This window comes from Sapajus apella, unplaced genomic scaffold (assembly GCF_009761245.1).
Source record: "Sapajus apella isolate SASKATOON/1434 unplaced genomic scaffold, GSC_monkey_1.0 scaffold14, whole genome shotgun sequence".
NCBI classification, from domain to species: Eukaryota; Metazoa; Chordata; class Mammalia; order Primates; family Cebidae; genus Sapajus; species Sapajus apella.
Window position 1 is genome coordinate 28,799,271 of NW_022436954.1, and position 15,767 is coordinate 28,815,037.

Consider the following 15,767-nt stretch of genomic DNA (forward strand, 5'->3'; position numbering starts at 1 on the left):
GGTTAATCACTGAAACTCGTCCACATGCAGATACTGTCTACCCTTGGTCCCTAAACTGAAAACTTTCACATATATTCATCACTCATTTGTTTTGCACATCATCTCCCAAATCAATCACAATTTAATTCACCATTTTACACCATATTTACAGTAATAATAATGGTAACAGATTTTATCTATGCAGTTATCCTATAAGCAGCATTAAGTAAAACTACAAATGATCATTGCTTTGGAAATGTAAACTTTATACTTAATTCCCATTGTAGCACAATACACATTAAGATTCGAGAAATTAGCCAATATTTTTGTCATGCAAAATAAAAAAGCGCCGTAATTGACCTTTTCCATTTGTCAATGGCACCGTCTTGCAGAATTGTGGATGTGCAGGCAGTCTTTGTCCTGCGTCATCCCAGTGGCCCAAATATCTAACCCACAACTGACATAAGAGGAAAGACATGTAAAGGGGCCCAGAGGGGCCAAGCTCCCGAGGTCTACCCTGGTGGTTCTTGCATGAATGTGTTACCAGTGTGTGTCCTAGACCCAGGGTCAGAACTGATACCTGCTCTCTTTCCTGGTCTATGCCCTCATTAAAGCAGTTTGCTGGAACATTTTGCTTCCTCTCATCTCTTTTTTGTTGTTTGTTTGTTTGTTTGTTTGTTTGTTTTTGAGATGGAGTTTTGCTCTTGTTGCCCAAGCTGGAGTGCAATGGCATGATCTCAGCTCACCGCAACCTCTGCCTCCAGGGTTTAAGCGATTCTCCTGCCTCAGCCTCCCGAGTAGCTGAGATTACAGGCATACACCACCATGCCCAGCTAATTTTGTATTTTAGTAGAGACAGGGTTTCACCATGTTGGTCAGACTGGTCTCAAACTCTCAACCTCGGGTGATCTGCCCACCTGGGCCTCCCAAAGTCCTGGGATTACAGGTGTGAGCCACCGCACCCAGCCACTTCCTCTCATCTCTTGAATGTCTTTTGCCCCAAACCAGCTTCCTTTCATTGCTGCTTCTGATAGAACCACTACCTTTCAGGAAATCTTGGAGCTCTACAAAGTTAAAATAGAACAAGCGTCTAGGAGCTTTATCATCTGAAGACTTGGATTTGAATTGCAATGACATGACTTTAATTGCTTAATAGCCATTTACATAGCACTTACGTTTGCCAGCACTCTTCTAGGAGTTTTACATATATTAACCCCTTGAGGCCACATAACCTGGCTCGGTGGCAGTTTCTGTTTCTTATCACCTGCATTGTGCTGCCAAGGAAAATGAAGTGCTAACTTCCTAAGGTCCTGTGACTAAGAAGTGACAGAAGTCGTTTTAACCGAGGCGCTTCACCCTGTGCCCTGCTGTCTCAAAGGCTTACCTCACTCAACAGCGGGTTTCCTTGTCTGCAAAAGAGGGAGAACACCTTCCATCCCAGAGTATTTGGGGTTATTTGAGTTTAGGCAGAAATGTAAAAAAAATACAATGACACAGGATTAGCACCACAATAAAGAAATGTAAAAAGTGCTCTCAAAATGCAGATAAGGGAACATTTAAATTGGCCCAGGCATATGTGTCCAGAGTAAAAAGGAAGTGGCATTTGAAATGGCCTTGGACCTGGAAGAGCAAAGACTTGGGGACCTTGACCTTGCAGCGTTAGTACTTCAGTGAGCCTAGCTTGTGTATGGGCATTGGCTGGAGAGGGGCTGCGGTGAGCCAGTGAAGGGTTTACATTTTGATGCTGTCATTTTCTGGTGGGGTGCCCTTAATTCCCAGGTTTCACAAGATCTGGGCCCTGTGGACATGGCTGACCTGTGACTTGACCTTGGACCCTCAGCTCAAGCCCCTCCTCTTCCAGGTAGCCCCCTCAACCTCTTTAATTTATAGCCACTCATCCAATAATTCTGAAACTTCAGTGCTTAGAAATCTCTGAATCAAGAGGAGAAACTATTAATATGCTGGCTCCTAGACCAAACTGCAAACCTGCAGAATCAGGATCTCTTGGATAGGGCCCAGGAATCTACACATTCATCAGCAACTCCTCTTCCTTTGTTGTCCCCTGACTTCAAGAAGTCATTGCTGCTAAACCCTGAACCCCGAGTTCCACAAAATCACAGACACTGTCTCTGGTTTACCCTTGTGTTTCCAGATTGTAGCATCTGCCTGGCATGTAGTGCTCAATATATTTTCTTCCTTCCTTCCCCTCCTTTCCTTCCCTCCCTCCCTCCCTCCCTCCCTCCCTCCCTTCCTTCCTTCCTTCCTTCCTCCATCTCACTTTCTTTCTCTCTTTCTTTTTTTTTTAATGAGACAGGATCTTGCTATTTGCCCAGGCTGTTCTCAAACTCCTGGGCTCAAGCAATCCTCCTGCCTCCCAAAGTGTTGGGATTGCAGACGTGAGCCATCACCCTCAGCCTCATTGTTATATTTTGTTTTATTTTAAACTTCATTCTCTACTTTTCTTTCTTTCTTTCTTTTTCCTTTCCTTTCCTTTCCTTCCTCCCTCCCTCCCTTCTTTCTCTTTTCTTTCTTTCTTTCTTTCTTCTTTCTTTCTTTCTCTTTTCTTTCTCTCTCTCTCTCTCTCTCTCTCTCTCATTTCTTGATGAAGTCTCACTCTGTGGCCCAGCCTGGAGTGCAGTGGCACGATCTTGGCTCACTGCAACCTCTACTTCCTGGGTTCAAATGATTCTTCTGTCTCAGCCTCCTAAGTAGCTGGGATAACAGGTGCGCACTACCATGCTCAGCTAATTTTATATTTTTTGTAAAGACAGAGTTTCACCAGGCTGGTCTTGAACTCCTGACCTCAGGTGATCCACCCGCCTTGGCCTCCCAAAGTGCTGGGATTATAGGCATGAGCTACCGCACCCAGCCTGTTCTCTACTTTAAACGTTGATTTTAGAAGAAGGCCTTTTCCCAAACTAGCTATAAGTTCTTTATCATCACCCGCAGCATTTAGGCCATTATTACATGTGTGGAAAAGGAGAAACAAATATTTATGGCATGAGAAGCTAAGAGGAAGGGTTAGTAAGTAAATAAATAAGGGAGATGAAGTTTTTTATAATTTTAAGACTAAATGGTAAATCAAAATCAAAGTAGGGAGTAAAACCCAGAAATTTGCAGGGAAGTGGCAAGGAAAATGCAAGATAAGCTGAAACATCTTGTTATGCCAGAAAGTAAGGAAATAGCAATAAATAAATTTTAAAAATGGAAAAAAATGATCTAAACATGTCATAAGGACAAAGGAGCCAGCTTAAAGGGGCTCTCAATAGCCAACTCTAAGACAATTTGATTATCAAAACAATTAAGAATTACAGTAATGAATTGAGGATAGTAATGAGTTTTAAGCATGGCAGGGGGTAGAACTCATGAGTTCATACCAGTGATACATAAATGAGGGAGAAGGAAGGACTCATGTTTACAGCAGAATCTTGAATGCCAACTGGTAAATGGGAAGACAGCATGCAAGCTGGAAAAATCATCTTTTGGCAACTGTGTCAGTTAAGATAAGAGTCAAGCAAGCATTATCAATAGATGCTAAATTCCAATAGAGAGACAAAGAGCAGGATATGGATATTTGGACGGTCTTCAAGTACCCTCCCATATATTGCTCACTAGTTACAAGAAGGAAAAATGGTAATTACGCAGTAGGGAAGTTGGACAGCATCTTGACCAGGTGATCCGTGTGGGGCAGAGGAGCATCACAAGCCTCCAGATGTGATATTCTGAAAAGGACAGAGAATTACTCTTTTTAGTAGTTCTGCTGAAAATATATAACATGTATAATTATGAAACAAATCATTAGACAAACCCAAAATGATGAACATTCTAGTTTTAAAAGTCGGGGGCGCGGCGCAGTATGGACTCTAGTCTTTGAAAATGTTCATGTCATGGATAATGAAGAAGGCTGTGAGAATGTTTCAGGTTAAAGAAGGCTGAGGAGACCTGACAACCAAATCCAACAATTGGCCCTATACTCAATCCAGTGCTGGAGGGAAAACTTCTACCAAGGACGCCATTGGGTCAAGTGATAAAGTCAGAATATGAATGGATAGATTAGATAAAAGTATTAGGTGCAGATGTAAATGTTACTGAAATTGCTAATTGTGCTGTGTTTATGTAGGAGAATGTCCCTATTATTAGGAAATGCACACTGAAATATTTAGGAGTGAAGTGATAGAGGTAGAAGGCAGAGAAATTCTAGGCAGACAGGGGTGGGTCCCTGGCAAAACCCCATCTTCTAGCCAAAAGCGCTGAAACCCTCAGCCCAAAGTGAGAACTTCTATCTCTGTTTGCGCACTCTCTCCCAATTGGTTCTTTCTGAATAATGTCTTTTTACCAATCCAATGTTGCCTTTTTAAAGACTACCCATGGCCCACCTCACCCCCACCATCCTGTGCCTACATAGACCCCAGACTCAGTGGGTAGAGGAGAGAAGCAGCTTGAGACTGGAGAGAGGTGACTTGACTTCAGAGGGATGGCTGGACTTCAGAAAAGAGCTGGCTGGAGAAGGCCAGATTTCAGGGAAGATTATCTGCCCATCCCATCCCCTCTCCAGCTCCCCTCTTCACTGAGAGCCATCTCCATTGATAAATAAAATTCTTCACCTTCACCAGCCTTTAAGTGTCCGTGTGACCTCATTATTCTTGGATGCTGAACAAGAGCTTGGGATCCACTGAGTATGGGTATCCAAAAAAGGCTGTTACAGTGGCCCTTTGCCCTCACTGGTGGAGGGCAGCTGCCTCATGCCATGAGGCAAGGGGCCCGCTGAGCTGATAACACACCACTGTCCACAGGCAGCAGAGCTAAGAGAGCATTGTAACACACCCTCTGGGGCTTTGGAGGTCACAGGCACCCCCACGTGGGCACTGCTGCAGGGCCTGCAGGGAAGCTGCTCCTGCTGGTGCTCAAAGCAAAGGCCAGTCGGATCCTGCACTCATTCACCCATGCACTCCCTCCCAGAAGAGCTTGAGCACAGCAGGCCGAGTGAAGAGGGCATGCCTATCCCAAGTCTGACGAAGGGGTAGAGAAAAACTCCTGCATCAAAGAGCTGTTATATATATAATTTAAATAGTTGAGTAAAAAAGCGTGTGTGTGTGTGTGTGTGTGTGTGTGTGTGTGTGTGTGTGAAGGTGTGAAGAGAGGGAGAGAGAGAGAGGGGAGAGAGGAGAAGTGATAAAGCAAATGAGATTAACATATTAACAGGAGAATGTAGGTAAAGGATGTACTGGTACACCGTTTTTATTCTTGCAACTTTTCTGTAAGTTTGAAACTATTTCCAAATAAAAAAGTATTTTTTAAAACTCGCAAATCTTGGCTTTTTCTTGTTTTGGGCTACTGGTTTAATTAGAAGAACGAGGGCGATAAAGAGAAGAAAAATATAGTCTAGAATTCAGTAATGTACTACTGCTCATTTGTCACAACTTTAATGTACTTTTGACCTTAGAAGTAAAGAATGTACCTCAAGCAAGTAATTCCCCTCTCCACAGCCACCCCCATAATGTGAAGAATGTGTTTAGAAGGATTCCTTATTTCTGAAGCAGGTTATTTCTCAACCTTATAAAATGAGATGACTAAAAATTCTGCATTTCCTCTGTAATTAGGATCAAGATGTAATCATCTGGCCCCGAAACGTGTGTATTCTAGGGGGCAGGAATCTAAGCTATAATGTTTTGTATGTACATCTAAGAATTGAGTTAAAAGATGTTTCAAAGCACTGAAGCCACTTCCATTCTCTACCAATGGCCATGTATTAATTCTTCCGGAAAATCATCATTTCTCTGAGTTAATAGAATCTTTGAAGCTAAATCAAGTCAATTTCCATTGTCGCATTGTGATGCTTTTGAACTGGGCTCACTGAATTATCCTATTTGATGACCGCTTTAAAGATGGCTTTGTCATGAGCTTCAGCAAACCCACAGCAGCATCTCCATGTCAGCCTCCCCACCCCACCCGCTTCATTCTAATTACTTAACCAGCAGCTCAAGGCAAATGCCCCCCTTTAATTACATCCCAGGCAAAATAGGTACATAGCAGGTAAAATAGCCTATGTGATGTGCCAGAAAAAACAGTGAAATCAAGAAACCTGATTCTGCCGATAATTAGTGGCGTGTCTTTAGGTAGATCTGTTTCCTCATTTGCAAACTGAGGAGCTTACAGTAGATGATCTGTAGGAATTTGGTACTCAGACTTTGGTTTACAGACAGGTAAGTATGGAATTTGGGAGGAAGCGTTTGTGGTAGCCACTCCCTAAGGTGACCCCAACGATTCTTCCTCCCTGGCTTCACCTCCTGTGTTGTCTCCATTCACATGGAATAGGGCTAACTTGTCTAACCAATAGGATATTGCAGAAATGATAGAATGTGACTTCCGAGGCTAGATCCTAAAAGACCTTGTTGCTTCCACCTTGCTGTCTCTTGGATCACTTGTTCTGGAGAGAAAAACAAACAAAAAAACTGCCATGACTTGAAGCTGTTCAGTCAGCTCTACTGGGAGCTCCATGTGATGAATGGGAACTGAGGCCTCCTGCCGCTAGCCAGCACTCATTTGCCCATCTTGTAAACGAGCCACCTTGAAAGCAGAGCCTCTGGCCCAGTCAAAGGCTCAGATGACTGCAGTCCCAGCTCATATCTTGAATATAACCTCTTGAGAAACCCCCAAGCTGGAATCAGTCAACCAAGCTGCTCCTCAATTTCTGACCTACAGAAGTGATGCAAGATAAATAATTGTTGTTTTAAGCCATTGAGTTTGGGGACAATTTCTTATGCAGCAAGCTATAATTAAAAGACAGCAACTTTTTTTTTTTTTCAGGAGATATGGTATATTGGAATACATTTAGAAAGTTTCACAGCAGTTCGAAGGAGGAATTTTACATCTGTTGAGCCTAGATTTAAAAACTGGGGCTTTTATTTTGTATGCATTTTTAAATTTTTATTTTCCCAGTCATCCACTTTTTATTAGATTGCACGAAAGTGTCAATCCATGGTGGATTGAAAAGTTAAAAACTCCATAGAGTTTGAAAAGCACTGATCAGAATAATACAATCTTAGTTGAAAGCTGAAAAAGTTTCTGAAATTACCCAGCCCAACCTCTCACTCGGTAAATAACTTGTCTCTTAGAATTTTCTAGCAATAAAATTCTGATTCTTGGCAGCATTATCACCATCAATGTTATTAAACATGACTTTCGTTGTGCATTTTCCAGGCAGATGCCCTATCCTAAGTATTTTATGGTCTTTACAACAACCCTACATAACAAATATTTCTATCTTAATTTTACAGAAGAGGAAACTGAGGCTTGGAATAAAGCTGAGACTTTAATTAATTTGGCTATCTCATTTTAGGCTATATTGCCTCTAGCTTCGTTAATTTATTTATCTCCAAAAACTTAATTTTACATAACCAAATAACATTTATTTTTTTTCAGACTATTAGAAATTACTTTCCCACTTATTTTAAGGAAAAAGAGACAGAATTCAAATCCTAGGCAAGGTGCAATGGTTCTTGCCTATAATCCCAGCACTTTGGGAGGCTGAGGCAAGAGGATCACTTGAGCCCAAGGGTTCAAGATGAGCCTGGGAAACATAGTGAGATCCCTGTCTCTATGAAAAGTAAAATAATAAAATTACCCAGGCCTGGTGGCACACACCAGTGGTCCCAGCTACTTGAGGGACTGCAGGGAGGGGAGGCTGAGGTGGGAAGATCGTTTAAGCCTGGGAGGTCAGGGCTGCAGTGAGCAGAGATTGTGACACTGCATTCCAGCCTGGACAACATAGCAAGACCCTGTGTCAAAAAAATATATTAATATAGCCAATGTAAGCAAAATGTTCAAAGCATTTGCCAGCAATACAGGTTTTCATTTCATTTAATGTTGCCTGACAAAATGGGAGGGAGTGTAAATGTAGAAGAGTCATCTTTGGAGATAAATGGACGTGGTTCTAGCCAGTCTTCTCATCTGTAAATGGGGATAATATACTTACATTAGCATATCATTGTAAAAGTTATGGGTAATCTACATAAAGCAATGAGAACAGTTGCTAGCATGCATGCTTCATTCAATAAATATGTATTGAGCATCTCCTAGAGGCCAGGCACTCTTCTTGACGATAGAAATACAGTGGTGAACAAGACAGCAGGGTCCCTGTTACCAGAGCACATACATTGTAGTGGGAGGAAACAAAATGCGTACACAAATAAATGAACAAGTTTATTTCAGATAGTGATCAATGAATGAAGATAAAATAGAGTGCTGTGGTAGAATGTCAGGAGATGCAGAGAGATGTCATCATTTTGGAGGAGGGAGAGAGTGGTCAGGGAAAGCCTTTGTGAGGCAGTGCCTTTGAGCTAGGACTGAATGCCAGGAAAGATTCAGTCATAGAGACATTCAGAAACAGAGGGAACAGGCAAGTGAAAGTCTTAAGCCAAGAACCTGCTTGATGAGCTCAAAGAATATCCAGAAGTCCAAAGCAGCTGGAAGACAGGTGATACATGAGGCCAAACTATGCAGAATCTTACAAGGCTGAGCTCAGATTTTAGTCTAACTGCAGTGGCAAGACTTTGGAATCTTTTAAGCAGGAGAGTGACATACATACTCTGATTAGCCTATTGAAAGATTACTCTTACTGTTGTGTGCATGGAGGACCCTAGAGAGACGAGCTGGGAGGCTATTGCATAATCCAGATGATAGATGATGGTGGCTTAGATTAGGGTGTTAAAATGGGGATAGAGAAAAGTAGGCAAGTGTTTTCGGCCATTCTTGCATTGCTATAAGGAAATGCTTGAGACTGAGTAATTTATAAAGAAAAGAGGCTTAACTGGCTCACAGTAATGCAGGCTGTACAGGAAACATGGTAGCATCTGCTTCTAGGGAGGCCTCAGAGAGCTTTTACTCATGGTGGGAGGTAAAAGGGGAGGAAGGCATTACACATGGCCAGCACAGGAGGAAGGTGGAGGGGAGGTGCTATACATTCTAAACAACCAGACCTCGTGAGAATTCTATCACAAGATCAGCACCAAAGAGGTGGTGCTAAACCATTCATGAAGGAAGCACCCCCATGATCCAGTTACCTCCCACCAGGCCTGACCTCCAACACTGGGGTTTACAATTGAACAAGAGGTTTGGGTGAGGAAACAGATCCAAACTATATCAACTGGTTCTGGTTCCAGATATATTTCAAAGGTAGCTAAAATGACTTTGTTGGCATTAAAAAGTTTTTATTATTGCTACTAATAATAGGGACTTTTTAAAACCATCTTGAGCGTGATTTTTCTTGAAGCAATATTGTCTTAGTTGTTTATTGCAACACAATTTGCTGTGTTCTTTAAGATTTTACTTAGTGTGATCAGTGGAAATGGTTTACTGGGAAAATACAAATTTCATTTGAATATAGACAAAATCTTTCCTGTATTACCCAGTGATTAAAGAGAAAACATGGCTGGGCACGGTGGCTCATGCCTGTAATCCCAGCAGTTTGGGAGGTGGAGGCGGGCAGATCACTCAAGGTCAGGAGTTCAAGACCAACCTGGCCAACATAGTGAAACCGCATCTCTATTAAAAATACAAAAACTAGCCGAGTAAGGTGGTAGGTGCCTGTAATCCCAGCTACTCGGGAGGCTGAGGCAGAAGATTCATTTTAACCTGGGAAGTGGAGGTTGCGGGGAGCTCAGATCATGCCATTGCACCCAGCCTAGGGTGACAGAGCAAGACTCTGCCTCAAAAAAAGAGAGAGAGAAAAGATAGTTGGTCTTAACTGCTGGGCAGCTGGGATCATTAGAACTAATGTGAATCATCTGATTCTACTTACCGTGGCTTATAATGAAACCCAGGTGAACAGGAAGGCACAAACCCAGCATCACCCAGCAGGGGAGGGTGAAGCAAGTCAGACCAGCTGTGCACAAAGATGAAGTAAAACCTACACTGGAGAATGTTTAGTTTGGGCAAGATGGAGGCCTAAGATAACCACAACACCTATTAATGATGAATAAAACATATCCAAAGATATCTAAATGCAAAATTGAGCTGCAGGAAAAACAAGTATAGAAAACATCAGGTCCAGAAATAAATCGAGGTGAGAAACATTGCATAAAGCTGGCCCTGAGATGCCCTGGGCAGTTACTGGCCACTACCATCTGGCTCCATGCAGGGAGAATACATTGAGGATTGTTGTGAATGGGTGGTTGGAAGTGGGAATCCTACATAAGGCAGAGCTAGCAAAGAGCTACATTAACAGTGAAAGGGTGGAATGGGGAAAAAAATCTACCCACAGACACAGAGAGATGTCAAGGAAGTTTGCAATCTCTGTCCAGATTCTGGATGAGAGAAAACATAACTTTTCCCTGAGAATGCAAAACCTCAAGATACCACTTACACGGGTTCTGAATGTACAATAAATGCATAGCCTGGGAATCGCCATGGCCAATCCAATAAATTATTTATAAAAATTTACATTAATCCAGTGGTTTCCTCTGTCTCGATAGGAAGACGCAAACACCATTATGAACTTTACCAAAATCTTGCAAAGATGTCATTCAGGAAAAGAAATGGCAAGGTATAGACTGGAAGAAAATACTTGCAAAACACGTGTCTCATAAAAGACTTGTATGCTGAATATGTAAAGAATTATTACATCTCCATAATAGAAAACAAATCAATTAAAATGGGAAAGCGATTCGAATAGATGCTTTACTAAAGAAGATAGGCAAATGGAAGACTATACCTGTTTTTTTCCTTTTTATGGCAAAATACAACATGAATTTTACTGACAAATGCAACATGAATGGGCCTCAAAAGCATAGCACTAAGTGAGAGCAGCCAGCCAGGCACACTACACACTGCATGATTCCATTCATATGAAATTCCTGAAAAGGGAAAACTACAGTGACAAGAAAGAAATCAGTGATTGTCAAGAGCTAGAGATAAGGGTGGGATGATTTTATTTTCTTGAAGAAACTCTTCAGCATTGGAATAGGCATCACTGTGGATTCTTTTGAGTGACTATGCGGTTTTATACATGATTTTCTCTTTTTTGTTCTATGAGGAATTCCTGACCTTGAAGTGAAATGGACATTTTGGTTGAATTCTCATTCTCAGTAAGAGCAAATATAAAAGAGAGAATACGGCTGGGCATGGTGGCTCACACCCATAATCCCAGCACTTTGAGAGGCCGAGGAGGGTGGATCAAGAGGTCTGGAGTTTGTGACCAGCCTGACCAACATGGTGAAACCCTGTCTCTACCACAAATACAAAAATTAGCCAGGCGTGGTGGTGCACACCTGTAATCCCAGCTACTCAGGAGGCTGAGGCGGGAGAATCGCTTGAACCTGACAGGCAGAGGTCGCAGTGAGCTGAGATTGTGCCATTGCATTCCAGCCTGGGTGACAGAGAGAGAGTCACTCAAAAAAAAAAAAAAAGAAAGAAAAAGAAAGAAAGAAATGAGAGAATACACATTCTCTACTGGTGTTTCCCACTCGTTCCTGTAACTTGGCACATACAGAATGGAATGCAGCAGTACGACAGGGAAGATGCTGGGGCCCAACAGCCTTGCCAAGGGTGTCAATGATGTAGGCTCACTGTAACCCTTTTCAGGCACACCAGGATTCCCCTGTGCACCAGTGGGTTGCTCTGGCTCCAGGAGCAACAGCTGCAAAAGAAGCAATTGCTAATTAGGAAAGAATCATGTACTATATGCAGGCTGGTTGCAGTCCTAACTCTGTAACATGAAAGACACCTTCAAGTTCATCCAAACGTGTCAGTGTGAACCTGTCACCACATTCCTGGACAGTCTTCACGAAAGTGAACAGGCACCACTGCTGAATTTATCTGTGCTCCTCGGACATTGACTTTTTGTCTGAGGTTTTACCCTGATTTCATGAATCTAGGAGAAAATCTGGATGATTCTTTCATCCATTCATTACCCCTTTTTGACTGTCTGTCCAAGGTACTTCCCGCAGCAGAAACAGGACATATGATGCATTATTTCTTAGCAATTGTAAAGCTAGAATAATAATTTTTATCTATTTACATATTTCACAGGGTTTTTGTGAGAATAAACAAAGCATTAGAACCATACCTGTTACACAGTAAATGCTACGTAATTGGTTGCAATTATCATTTACATGTTCACATTTTGAGAACTAAGTATGAGGTTAAGAAAAAGTCAAAATGTTGTCTGCCAAATTTATTTTAAAGGACTGTAATTTTTGTAGGAAAAGTGGAGTCAAAATTCCTGGGAATTTTGCCAATGCTACCATTAGAAATAAATTATCAAATCAGATAACAGAATCAGGGAATTGGAGGGGACAGCCCAACATTTTCCTTTTCTAGATGGAAAAAAGGAGATCCAGAGACAGCAAAGCCACAACAGCACATCTGAAATCACAACTGAGAGCTCACAGTCCTTGGCAGGAGCTCTTCCCCAGGATGCTATGGCCTGGGGGGCGGGGGGGAAGGCTTAAAAGAATAAAGTGCTGGCCAGGCATGGTGGCTCACATCTGTAATCCCAGTACTTAGGAGGCCGGAGTGGGCAGATCACCTGAGGTCAGGGGTTCAAGACAAGCCTGGTTCCAACATGGCAAACCACTGTCTCTACTAAAAATACAAAAATTAGCCAGGCGTGGTGGTGGGTGCCTGGTGCCTGTAGTCCCAGTTACTCAGGAGGCTGAGGCAGGAGAATCGCTTGAACCGGGGGGCGGAGATTGCAGTGAGCCAAGATTGTGACATTGCACTCCAGCCTGGGCAACAGAGTGAGACTCCATCTCAAAATAATAATAATAATAACATGCTTCATAAAAGCGAAACACTCTACCATCAAGAGGTCTATATTTGGGCAAATGAAGTCAGAATCTGCTTATCAGCTCCTCTAATGGAAATGACAACCAGGGCAAGCAAAACGCCTTGAGATTCGGAAGATAACAGTGCTCCCCAGATCTCCTGTTATTCCTGATGGAACCCTCCCAGCTATTACACCTTGGAAAAATATTAACGTGTTCAGCCAACAGAGACAAATGTAAAAGCAAAGAAAGCAAGTGATGCTGTGCGTTGCGATGCCACCCGATATTCAAACTGTGCTCTCCTGGGCTGTGTCTAATGTCAGCATCATTTTTTTAAAGAGACATATCAGTTTCCGTCAAGGTTTTTATTTCGCTTTCCCCATTCTTCACTGCCTGGACTAGGGCAAAAGAAAGGAAGAATCACCAGCTACATTACTTCTTAATAATGCCCTTGAGTAAGGGCAGTAGCAGCGACGCGTAATAGAGATTTCAGGGGGATGGCAAGGGGAGAAGAGCTGTTCGAGCAACCTCTTCCATGGTTGCTGGTGCAGCAGCTGTCTCTGCCATCATTCTCACAAGGTAATGCCTTGCTTCCCATTGTCACTGTATCTCAGAATCAAATTATTTGAATTCCAGACACATCGACAGCACACTGAAGGGCCCCTGCCAATTTTTGCGGCTCGCTCGGAAAAGAGCATCAGAAGCATTACTCATTTATACGACTCCCAGGCTCCTGTTGTAAATCCAGCATGCAGGACTGTCTCCAGGTGCAGCCCCCCCCGCTCAGCTCTCTAATCCTGTACCCCTTCACCACCAGCTCCTTCCTGGAAGCAGTGCGCCACATCCCCGTGCCAGGATTTCCCCTCTTGGTGCCTGTGTTCAGTGGATGGATTCCCGGCTGCCAGAGCTGACCTGGAGACAGAAACCAGCTATTTTTTTCTGTCAGGTCAGGGGGTGAAAAACCGCAGGCACAATGCGTTGAGTCGTTCCCACAGCTACCCCTCCAATATTTTCATACAGACGAATTCTGGTTAAAATGCACATCTGTCCTACAATACTGAAGTTGCTGATAATAGCACATCTCTTGTCAGAAGAGGGATCTAATTAGCAAAGGTGTTTGTGAACATTTTTTATTACTTAGAAAAAAACTCACAAAATAAACGAAAAAAGAGTATGTGTAGCATAATCTCCAATGTTATATATGTTTTAAATATGCACGCAGGTATACACACACAAACATATATATGTATATACATTGTATTTAGAGAGATATAGTTGTTTTTTGAGACGGGTTCTTGCTCTGGTTGCCCAGGCTGAAGTACAGCGACACAATCCTGGCTCACTGCAGCCTGGGTTGCTCCGCAGGCTCAAGTGACCCTGCTACTTCAGTCTCCCAAGTAGCTGAGACTACAGGCATGCACCACCACACCCAGCTAATTTTTGTATTTTTTTGTAGAGATAGGGTTTCACCATGTTGTCTGGGCTGGTCTCGAACTCCAGGACTCAAGCAATCTGCCTGCCTTGGCCTCCCAATGTGTTGGAATTGCAGGCGTGAGCCACCACACACCCAGACACAAACATAGTTCACTAGAAGAAAATACAACAAAAATGTACAGTGATTATTTTATTTTTCTTCTTTACCTTTTTCAGTATTTTCTAAAACAAGCAGGTACTTATAGTCAGGAAAATGAATGCTGTTTATAAAGATAATTTACATCGAGTGTTTTTAAACAAAGAACTGTTTTCGAAAGTTTTGCTACACAGTAAGTTCCTAAGCCCAATCCTGTAAGTGAGGGATCCCCATCCACTGTCCACTGGTTAGAAGATTTTTCCCAAGGGGTCCTCTAAACACAAGTCTGGGGTTAAGAGAGTTTAGTCCAGCAGGAACAAGAGGGACCTTATTAGTCCAGTCAGAGTCTCTCACTAATGGAGCTACACAGAGATCAGTAGCAGAGGCAGAAAAAGAAGGCAAAGGGGAAGGAGGAGAAAGAGGTTGGGTTATTTGAATGGCTGGAGTGCAGACTATTGGGGAGGGGATAAAGACAGTTGATGTTGATCTAATAGCTGGAGCTGCCTTAGGCCCTGGACAAGCTTCCAATTTCAGGATTCTATGCCGCGCAGGGCCACCATATTCCTATTTTTTCTTTTTTCTTTTTTTTTTTTTTGGGATGGAGTTTCGCTCTTGTTACCCAGGCTGGAGTGCAATGGCGCGATCTTGGCTCACCGCAACCTCCGCCTCCTGGGTTCAGGCAATTCTCCTGCCCCAGCCTCCTGAGTCGCTGGGATTGCAGGCATGTGCCACCCAGGCCCAGCTAATTTTTTGTATTTTTAGTAGAGACGGGGTTTCACCATGTTGACCAGGATGGTCTTGATCTCTTGACCTCGTGATCCACCCGCCTCGGCCTCCCAAAGTGCTGGGATTACAGGCTTGAGCCACCGCACCCAGCCTATTCCTATTTTTTCTATGAAGACTTGGTAATTGGTTTTCCTAGGTACCCAGGAGACAGATCCATGGCCAAGGATCCTGCTTTTCTTGGTATCACAGGTATCCTTATAACAATCTATCTGGTGGCCCATTAAAATCCTCTCCCGGTCAGACTATATTTGGATTATTTGAACCACACGAGCAATTTCAGGATACCCAGAGCTTGAGACCAGGCAGATGGGTTCCATGGGTGATTTTCTTCTCTATTTAGTGCACTACCCAAACCGGGGCTACCATCAGCCCATATGGCATTTTGTAAATTTGAAAAATCTATCCCTTCCTCAAGTTAAAAAGGTTATATTATGGCTGGATGCAGTGGCTCACGCTTATAATCCCAGCACTTTGGGAGGTTGAGACAGGTGAATCATCTGAGGCCAGGAGTTCGAGACCAGCCTGGCAAACACGGAGAAACCCTGTCTCTACTAAAAAAATTCAAAAGTTAGCCGGGCATGGAGGCATGCACCTGTAATCCCAACTACTCCGGAGGCTGAGACAGGAGAATCGCTTGAACTGGGAAGACGGAGATTGCAGTGAGCCGA